Raw genomic sequence first — 10,585 nt, 5'->3', positions numbered from 1 at the left:
CAGATCCCATGAACGCTCCACACACAGATCAATCGTGTCTGCTTTAGGAGTGCAGACATGACTTACAACACAGAGACGCTCTCAGTTCTTTTTAAAACGTGAACGTTTCATTTCTGTCGTTTGCTTTGAAAGGAATATAAATGTCTAGTTTTCTGTTGGGTATATTGTATGTGATGTATATGATTGTATTTGTGTGTTCTGGTGTCAGGCCTGGCGCTTTTGTCTTTGATTTGACATTCCAGTACCTCTGATGTCCGCAGGCAGCGAGCCGGGGATGAGAGTCGTGTGAGTCGGGCCCGCAGTGTTTTATCAGGGTGACTTATAGACGCTGTGATGATGAGGCACACACACATGAGCGAGGACCGGGCTGTCGCAAACACCTTCACGGTCAGCAGTCGTGACTCGGAGCGCAGCTCTGCTGGATGTGATGGACGGCCACCGGAGATCGCAAGCGCTCATTTATGTGCCACCCTGCTGTGAAGACCTCGTTTCAGAGCGGTTTCTGCTGGTTTCGCGTTGGTCTGGTGAACCAGCATATTCACAACACAACATATTAAGCGGTGACTAACGTTGCTGGGCTTTTCAGCGGTGCGGTCGTGACGCACACGCGCGTAGGCCTGCGCGACCCTGACCCGTCGACCCGCTCGAATGCAGTCAGCTGTAAAATGAGCCGCAGCCAGTAGCCTGCTGGTAATGAGACATGGCGTCTTGTACGCTGTAACCTCGGGAAATCACTTCTAAAAATACCGTCACCAAATAAAGAGTCTTAGTCGTGAAAAGGTCATCTGTTGCCCACATCTTCCACTCGCTCAGCTTCAGTCAAACATCTCACCTGTCTGATTATTTCTGTGGCATTTGCCTTTCAATCCGTCCATTAGGAGCTACGCGCGTGTACGTGTCATCCACTGCGGGCCGCTCGGCCACCGCCGGGGGATTCTGTGTGCTGTTAATGACTTCCCTAAAGGGTTTGCATGTGCCCGACCCAAAGCCATATTCGGTCATGTCATCACCGGTGTAACACGCCACGGCAGTTTAACAACACAACTATGACTCCGATCATGCTGTTAAAAGACACACGCTAAACACCACAGAACTCTAATACCTGTAACATGAGTTCTGCATCTCAGACTGGTTCTCGTGAATATGTGGATCAAATCTGCATAGCAACGGTTTCAGAAAGAAATCACGACTTTCTGTCGAAAATTCATTCTAAATGTACGAAAAAATGTAAGAACAGCTTGAAGTTGAGTGCCATTAAGATCACAGGAAAAAAACAAAAACATTTATAAACTATTATATTTTCATTCCTTATTAGCTTTAGTGACATACGTCTTTTTTTGTGACAAGTTCAGTGTTGAGGAAAGCCCTTATATGGACTTGCACATTTGTTATTCAAATTTTACTACTCTTATATTAGACTGAAACTGTTCAAATGTGCCTATAAATACAAATAATGTACACAATTACTAGTCAATGAGACCCAGTGCTACTAATACTATGGACAAACAGCAATACATATTAGAATTCTAACAGTGTCAGGCATTTTTGAAGTTCCCATAAAGTTGTCTGCACATAAATTTGGATTGAAATGTGGTGTTTGCCCTCAGTGAATGTAAACTACTTGCTTCAGTTTGATTCTGCAGATTTTCCACGTGCTTTGACTTGGAAAGGTCTCAAGGGTCTTGAATAATCCTCTCTGTATCCATGCAGGCCCTCAGGGTCCCCGGACCGGTTAACTCTCACCCCCGAGACCTGATCCAATTAGCTTCATTCTACATGGATCCCCACGCGGACCTGGACAGATCACTGATCCCTCATCAATGATTATTCATATTGATTATGCAGTTGGGTTTAGCTCAGGGCGGCACGTGCATTGATCCCGCAAAATTAGCCTGAACAATAAAGAAGGTGATTTAGTTAGACACCCCACGTCAAGACAAATATCACTGAGTGTCTTAATACGGTTAAAGTCGTGGGGCTGAAAATTGACATCGAGTGTACGCGCATAATCAGGTAACGCCTCGCTTGAATGAGGGAAAAACAACATAGAACCACAACCGGATCAGAATGACGGCTCCTCGAGTCAAGCTGTCAAAGTTTTCTCCTGTGCTGCCGACTGTCTACATGTCTGACCCTAAAAACATCATGCACTTCAGATTCTGACCCACTTCTGACCCTCAGACTTTCTCCAGCCATGAGCATCTCTGACCCTGTAGAGCCTGTGGTGAATGAAATGTGATTACATCAAACGTCCAGGCCGTCACTCCACAGACTCTCATCTGAGTCTGAGAAAACTGTCTGTCTCCCGCATAAATTATTCACAGCCAGAGCAAAACAAACCAGTAAATTACTTGTGAAAAACACACAGAGCATACAGCACGAGTTCAGGAGAGGAGAGAGGGAGGAGAGGAGAGAGGAGAGGAGAGAGGGAGGAGAGTAGAGAGGGAGGAGAGGAGAGGAAAGAGGGAGGAGAGGAGAGGAGAGAGGGAGGAGTGGAGAGGAGAGAGGGAGGAGAGTAGAGAGGGAGGAGAGGAGAGAGGGAGGAGAGGAGAGGAGAGAGGAGAGGAGTGGAGAGGAGAGAGGGAGGAGAGGAGAGGAGAGAGGGAGGAGAGGAGAGGAAAGAGGGAGGAGAGGAGAGGAGAGGAGAGGAGAGAGGGAGGAGTGGAGAGGAGAGAGGGAGGAGAGTAGAGGAGAGAGGAGTGGAGAGGAGAGAGGGAGGAGAGGAGAGGAGAGAGGGAGGAGAGGAGAGAGGGAGGAGAGGAGAGAGGGAGGAGAGGAGAGAGGGAGGAGAGTAGAGTAGAGGAGAGGAGAGGAGAGGAGAGGAGAGTAGAGAGGAAGGAGTGGAGAGGAGAGAGGGAGGAGAGTAGAGTGGGAGGAGTGGAGAGGAGAGAGGGAGGAGTGGAGAGGAGAGAGGGAGGAGTGGAGAGGAGAGGGGGAGGAGTGGAGAGGAGAGGAGAGAGGGAGGAGAGTAGAGTGGGAGGAGTGGAGAGGAGAGAGGGAGGAGTGGAGAGAGAGAGAGGGAGGAGTGGAGAGAGGGAGGAGTGGAGAGGAGAGGGGGAGGAGTGGAGAGGAGAGGAGAGAGGGAGGAGAGGATGGGTAAATAGAGGAGGAGGAAAGGAAATGAGAGGAGAGAGGGGAGTAAAAAGGAGAAAAGTATGAGAGAGGAAAAGAGGAGAGGGACAGAGGAGGACAAGGAGAGGAGTGGAAGATATATGAGAAGAGGAGATGAGGTGTAAGGGGAGGAGGATGACAGGAGAAGGAGAGGAAGGGAAGCAGGGAGGAGGAGAAAAGAAGAAGAAGAGGAGATGAAAGGCAGAGGAGCAAAGGATGATAGAGGAAAAAAGGAGAGGAAGATAGGAGGACAAGGAGAGGAGTGGAGTGGAAGAGACAGGAGGAGAGGAGGGATGTGGAAAGGGAGGAGGAGGAAATAAGAAATGGGAGAGGAGTGGATGGGATGAAGAGAGATAAGAAGAGGAGGAGAGGAGATGAGTAGAAAGGAGCAAAGGATGGGAGAGGAAGAAAAGAAAGGGGGGATAAGGAGAGGAGATGAAAAGGGAGGAGGAGAGGAGTTTCTTACGGCACCACATTTTGCTCACAGCCAAAACTTACATTCAACACAACCACAAAAGAAACACAACTGTACACAAACACAATCATAAATCGACATCAGCAGCTTACAGGAAAGATGATCTTCAGCTTTTTGCATCATTATTTTCAAATATAGTAAACATATGAAGGAAAAAATATCCAAAAGAAACACTTTGTGTTTTAAAACACGTGCTGTTCCGATGCAGACTGTACAGTATTTAGATTTCTCTCCTCATAAAGCCTGTTTTTGTTTTAATTGCGGTCGAAACGTGATTTGTAGATCAGTTGCGGGTGATGTTTTATTCAGTTTCCAGACACATGGGCACGTCTGCATCTATTGATAATGAGCCTTCTTTCTCTCCCTCGCACAGAAAGAAGAACAAGATCCTCCTGCCAAAGTTTCCCGCGGGCTTTCATTTTGCGGACATCATTTTTTTGGGTCAGTGAGTTAATGCTAAAAATACGTCCTGCCAAGAGCCCTCTATTTATCTGGGTGGGTATAGCGTGTCACGCTCAGCAGGTTTGTGTGCAGCGGAAGGCAGCACTTACTGCTGAAGTTAGACATTATCTTTACAGCCCTGTCTTCTGTGTGTACACCGCAGCACTAATTAAACAGACCGTAAACTCATCTTTGCACTTTCGCACACGCGCCTACTGTGACTGTTCTTCATTCTCCACGGTTATTAATATCATCGCTCATATTCAGGGCTTTGATCCAACACACACCAGTATTAAACTCCTCGAACGACCACACATCCGTTAAAACACTTGTGAAGAGAACATCCAGTAAGCAACCACCCGGAACCACTCAGCAATGCCCTAGCAACCAACCAAAACACACTAGCCACCAATCGCCTATCACATGTGTTGTGAAGACACGTGATCGCAACAAAATCACTATTTTAATTAAATTCATTATTATTCATCTGTTTACAAATACAAAATGAATATGCACAGTACACAGACATATATTATGTAAACACAAACGTTTATTCTGGATGCGATGAATCGTTAATTAAACCCAGAGTGGAGAGACATCGAGGAGACGTGTGATGTGCGGCCCGTGTAAGGGGGCTTTTAAACTTTGATCGGGGCAAACACTCCTCTCACACACTCATGATGAAGCTCTTCTGTCGTTTAGCCCACAAACACACACACACCTGCCCCCCGACCCGCCTTCTGCCGGGACTCTCTGGAGAAATGATTCTCATGATGTGAAGCACAGGTCAAGATCTGTTGAGCTCCAGAGAGAGCGTGCGTCTGATGTTTCTGACGTCAGCTGAAGGAGCCGTGACTCAGTGACTCATTTCTGAGAAGTTTATATTCGCCATTGAAGTCAGATTATCAGCTGTGATGTTGGTGTTTTTGCATCTCCATCTTCTATCAAGCTCATTGTGTTTTGTACCTTGGAGACTCCTCTCCGCCGTTACATTTCTCTTCTGGCCTATTAACAAGAGTTTCCGGGGTTTTAATTCGGCCCCTGTGATCTGGTGATCCTCATGTCATTCGTCTCCCGGGGGACGGCGTGTAATTACCAGCCAGCGCAGCACCGCTGCTACCCTCTGCTGTCATCGCCATGACGATAATCACGGCCTCTTCACCAACATCTGTTCCCCGAGCGATGCGTCTAAAGGCCGGAGGCTGACAGACAAACATTCTCACCTCTAACCTTCACCGGCGCACGTGACGTTGAGTTAACCGCAGCGGCGGACACACGTGAAAGGCGCTCTTTACTCCATCTGCGGCGTTCTTGCCGTCAGATTTACATTTCAGTACAACGGAAATATTCTGCAGCTCTTGTGTAACAAACACAGCAGAGGGGAGGTTCAGACAGACACTACATCATTTAACAGCAGAAATGTGAGGCTTGTATTTTTATTAAAGCACTTACATGAATTATTGAGCAGAAACGTGTTATTTGAGCCGTGACACAATGTCATTCAATAGATGACATCCCGGCGGACAAAAACATGCTCCACAAACGTTTTGCTAACATTCCCATTTGGTTATGAAATAGCTATTTCTGTTAGCTGGGATTCTGCTATCTCAAACATAAATATTATTTTGATTTATATTGCATTATTATAATTAAATAATGAGTCAAGGAGGAAGCTGCTTCATATGCATTGTTTTCAGTATGCAATTAAAGACTGCAGAAATAGACCTGTCTGTAAGATCATGTTTTTAAAGTCATTCTAAGTTTAAGAGAAGCACACACTTCACTTGAAAAAAATAAACATCTCTGCAGCATTGATGCATTTTAAAACCGGTCATAAATGATCAGGAGTGTCAATGTCATGTCAATACTGTGACTGACAGCTCTCAATATACATGCAGCAAAAGCATTTCTGTGTGCCGGGATGAAAGTGTTCCATGAAAACGAGTCAGACACGAGAGCAATATGTGTTGCTTCTGAAAAGAATCTTTCTGGATAGAGAGAATATCATAGAAGCCAAACACAGAAGAGCCATTTGAACACGCTGCTGTTTTACATCCAGAACACACAAACTGAGACCTTCACACACCGATTATCATCATCAGAGCCAACGCTTTCTCTCATCATGACCGTCTCAATTTAGTTCTCCAGATTTTATTTAGTCCAGATTGTAATCTGGATTTGAGTAAATGTGATTAGAAATGTTTGAGTTGATATCGAGATCTTCAATAATATTGACTGCAGAAGAGACAAATCTGAGCTCAGCTTGACACATTGTTGACATCTCAAACTCTAATGACAGAAACATTTGTCCGATTTCGGACTCTTTTCCTCTTCATTGATGTCTGTGAAAAATAATTGAAAAATAAAGATATTTCATGCGTGTGTCTGTGTGCGCGTGTGTGGAAACAAGCTTATAAATCAAACAGAATAAACCTTTTTGAAAGTCTAAAAGAGCAGAAAGTTTTGTGGCATTCTTAGGTTAAGGGATAAGGAATATGATATACAGTTTGTACAGTAAAAAAAACATTGCGTCCATGGAATGTCCCCCAAAAACATGTGTGTGAGTGTGTGTGTTTGTCATTTAACTCACATTTCTCAGCTCAACATATTTATTTTTCTCTTTGCAAATGTTGGCCAGATTTTCATGAGAACTTTCATGGACTTTAAATCTGAGTTCAAGACTAAATTAGGCAGAAATGATGATGCAGATGTTGAGACTATAAATTGATTTCCTTCATTCATCAGTGATGACACACGGAATAGTTCTCAGAGTTCTGCTGTCTCTCTGTGTGAACATAAACACGTATGCATACACACACACACACACACGCAAGCACACACACACACACACACGCGCACACACATGCACACACACAAACACACATGCACACGCATGCATGCACGCATGCATGCACGCATGCACACACACACACACACACACACACACACACACACACACACACACGCACTCTCTCTCACACACACACACACACACACATACTTTCACACACACGCACACACATATGCACACATGCACACACACACACACACACACATGGAGTGTAATGTGGTGTCACTCCTAAAACTTTGTGTAAGAACAACTAAATAAAAAACACACAAATGCTGTTGTGTTTTATAACATAAGAACATACATGACAATGTAAAAAAAACATGAATTTTTGCAAATTTGGCAGCTGATCTGATCCAAACTGACTTCAATGTTGAGATTTTTCATGTCTCAGTATTTGTGTTCACTGGGAATCAAACTCACAATCTTTCAGCTCCCAATGCCATGATGGAACACATGACTGTTCTGATGAAGATAAATACTGAGCACACTCTTAATCCTCTGTAGGATACCAGTATTATAACATCTAGAATATTAACATCACTGCGGATTATACGCAAGTAAAATCCAGATTAACCCTCACTTTAAAAAGTGTAGAGGAATTTGTGCATGCATTAAATATTAAACATGAATGTTAATTCTGATCGACGTCTTACACGGACAGAAACAGAATGAACGCTCAATATTCACCAATGTGGTTTAACAGGATTTAAAATGAAAACTGCATTATACATCTGACAAGTTCTACATACGCAGTGTATATACAATAACCACTTTTGTGATACACTGTTGAAGTGTATTTGTTCTCACCATGATTGTCTGTAAAGGAGTCAGTGTGTGTGACAGTGTGTGTGAGTGTGTGCGTGTGTGTGTAGGTGTGTTTGTGTGTTTATGTGTGCATGTGTGCGTTTGTGTGTGTGTGTGTGTGTGAGTGAGTGAGTGCATTCATGCTTGCATGTGTGTGTTTGCATATGTGAGGTCACGGGTCAGAGCTGGACAGGCTGCGCTGCACCTGCTGGGCGAGAGATGCACTCATTCCAGGTGGGTCACCTGTCACCATGAAACACACACACAAATAAACCTCAGTGTCTTTAAAATGTCTTTCAAGACTTTTGAAAAACTTTTGTTTAGGAATAAACCTTCACATTAACATTAGATAATGTGGAAATATAATCTACATGGGTGATGTAGCTAATGCAGCGATGCTGAACATCAGTCACACATTCTGCCATAACATTTACATGAAGTTCTTATCAGTACAGTATTATTTAACCTTTTTATAAACTACAATCAAGTTTTTCATTGATGTATAATACTTGATGAAAATATTTTTTTTCAGTCATCAAAAATAGGATGTGAAATAATGACACAATCTCAAAATACAAAATGTTTGCTTTGTAAATGTTTATATGATTGATGGTTTAGGTTTAGTTGTGGGCTATGCATTATTGCTTTGTGTGTTTTGGTACAATTCAATCAGATGATAATCCTCATAAAATAGTAAAATATTCTTGTAAGATCAGGCTGGAAGTACTGTACAGAATCAGTCACAAGAACATAACTTGCTCTTGGCTTTACACATACAGTAAATCACTCTTTTTTGCACTTTCTATCAGAATTTCCATTAACAGGTTTCACAAAACATCATCTGGGCAATTCAGTGAAAATGTCAAATTTGCATGAAAAAAATCACGTTTTTACTAAAGCTTTTTACTAAGCTAACAGCACAGATACTTACATTTATTGGTTTAAATACCCATGTGATGTCTTCCTTCAAGTTTTTAAAGCATTTGTTTAATTTTTACTGCATGATGCATGAAAGTCAGGTATTCTCAGGATTGTCACTTCCATAATAGGACATATTCCAAATAAATGGGCACATGAATATTACTTAACTATTTGATATTCTATGAAGAGTCATCCCTTCTCTATTTGTTGGGTATGTTTGTGCATTTTAATTCGCAGAAATCCTTCAAAGATTATCGTCTCCCTAAAACTGTGTTCTATCTTTGTCACATCCATAACGCATGTTTATTTCCCTTTTTTAAATCTAAAATTTGTACATAGACTGACTTTTTATGTTTAGAGTCTATCAATAAGGCTTCAATCAAATATACACAGATGGTTCAATATATTGGTAACAAATACATTCTCTGAGTATTATTATTTTTGTGTTCCACAGAAAAAGGAGTCACACACCACATTGAGGAATACAGTAAGTGTCATATCTCCCCACTGATGTCTTGTGTTTCTGCATGGACTCAGTGGTGCTGATGCTGATGGTTTGGGGTCAGACGTGACTCCGGCTGTGGGTTACTGTAAATAAACACACGCCAGGAACTGGTGCTCGTGATGAATCACCTCACAGATTCACACCGACTCTTTGTGTAGCATCACGGCTCTCAGTGCAGGGACAGAATGAGGTCGCACCGCTCATCATCAGAATGATGCTGGAGCACCGGACCACCGCATAGAGCCGAGCCAGACCACCGATGACCAACCATGTGTGTCATTCACAGATGTACTGTGAGCTTTGTGACCATGAGACGAGGTTTGATAATCACACAAACAGTCTCTCTCTGTATCAAAATGATGCTATTGATGTATCTTCACCATAACAATGTGTTTCTAAAATTCTGTCACCTCTGATTGATGAAGTGAATAGTGTGAGAGAGAACGTACCAAACCCGTATGACCTAAAAAAGACAAGAGCCAGCCGCACAATGTCAACAGTGATGAAGATGTCAAGGACAGAACGGCACATGAGCTAGATTCCAGGTCCACACGGCTGTGAGGAACAGACACAGAATGTAAATCATTATTTATTAAAAGATCTTTAATCCTTCACATTTCTGCACATCATGAAACATTATCCTCCGACTTCTCTGACAGAATGGGTCATTTGTCATTTGTTTTGAATACGACTCATAGAAGCGTTTACTTCATCAGCTCAGTTGCTCAGTTGGCAGAGCATCATGTTAACAGCGCAAGAATCTGCCAAATACATCGTAAGTTTAATGTGCATGGGGGGAAAATGGTGGGTAAGGGGCCGTGTAAAAAGTTCACACGTTACTAATTAAAGGGATAGTTCACCCAAAAATGAATATTCTGTCATCATTTACTCACCTTTGAGTTGTTACAAATCTGTATAAATATCTTTGTTCTGATGAACACAGAGAAAGATATTTGGAAGATTATTTATACAACCAAGATATTTTGAAGACTGTAGGATAGCATTCTGGGGCACTTTTGACTACCATTGTCATTTTTCCTACAATGGAAGTCAATGGGGTCCAAAAACTGTTTTGTTATAAGCTTTCGTCCAAATATCTTTCTTTGCGGTCAACCAAACAAAGACATTTATACAGACATTCATATATTTCATTTTTGGGTGAATGGTTCCTTTGACAAACATACATTTCATCAGTAGCAAACAGAAGTTCATGACAAGTTGACAAGACATGAACACAAAATGTGTTGTGTTTAACAGTTTTTAGATTTTTACTTCAAAATACCATAAAAACATAATAAATTCCCCATATATGGTGTTAATGTTGGCCCTTTGTCTTTTTCATCTATTCAAACATACTCAACACAAAATATGTAAAAATGACTCATAATGTGATGAATACCACAATAATTAACACATCTTTATAAGAGTGTAGACCCGAAAACATTGGCTGAATATCCAAAACATGAACACCACACCA

Source organism: Triplophysa dalaica, chromosome 15 (assembly GCF_015846415.1).
Source record: "Triplophysa dalaica isolate WHDGS20190420 chromosome 15, ASM1584641v1, whole genome shotgun sequence".
Lineage (NCBI taxonomy): Eukaryota > Metazoa > Chordata > Actinopteri > Cypriniformes > Nemacheilidae > Triplophysa > Triplophysa dalaica.
The sequence above is the reverse complement of the archived record's forward strand: the minus strand, read 5'-3'. Positions refer to the sequence as shown.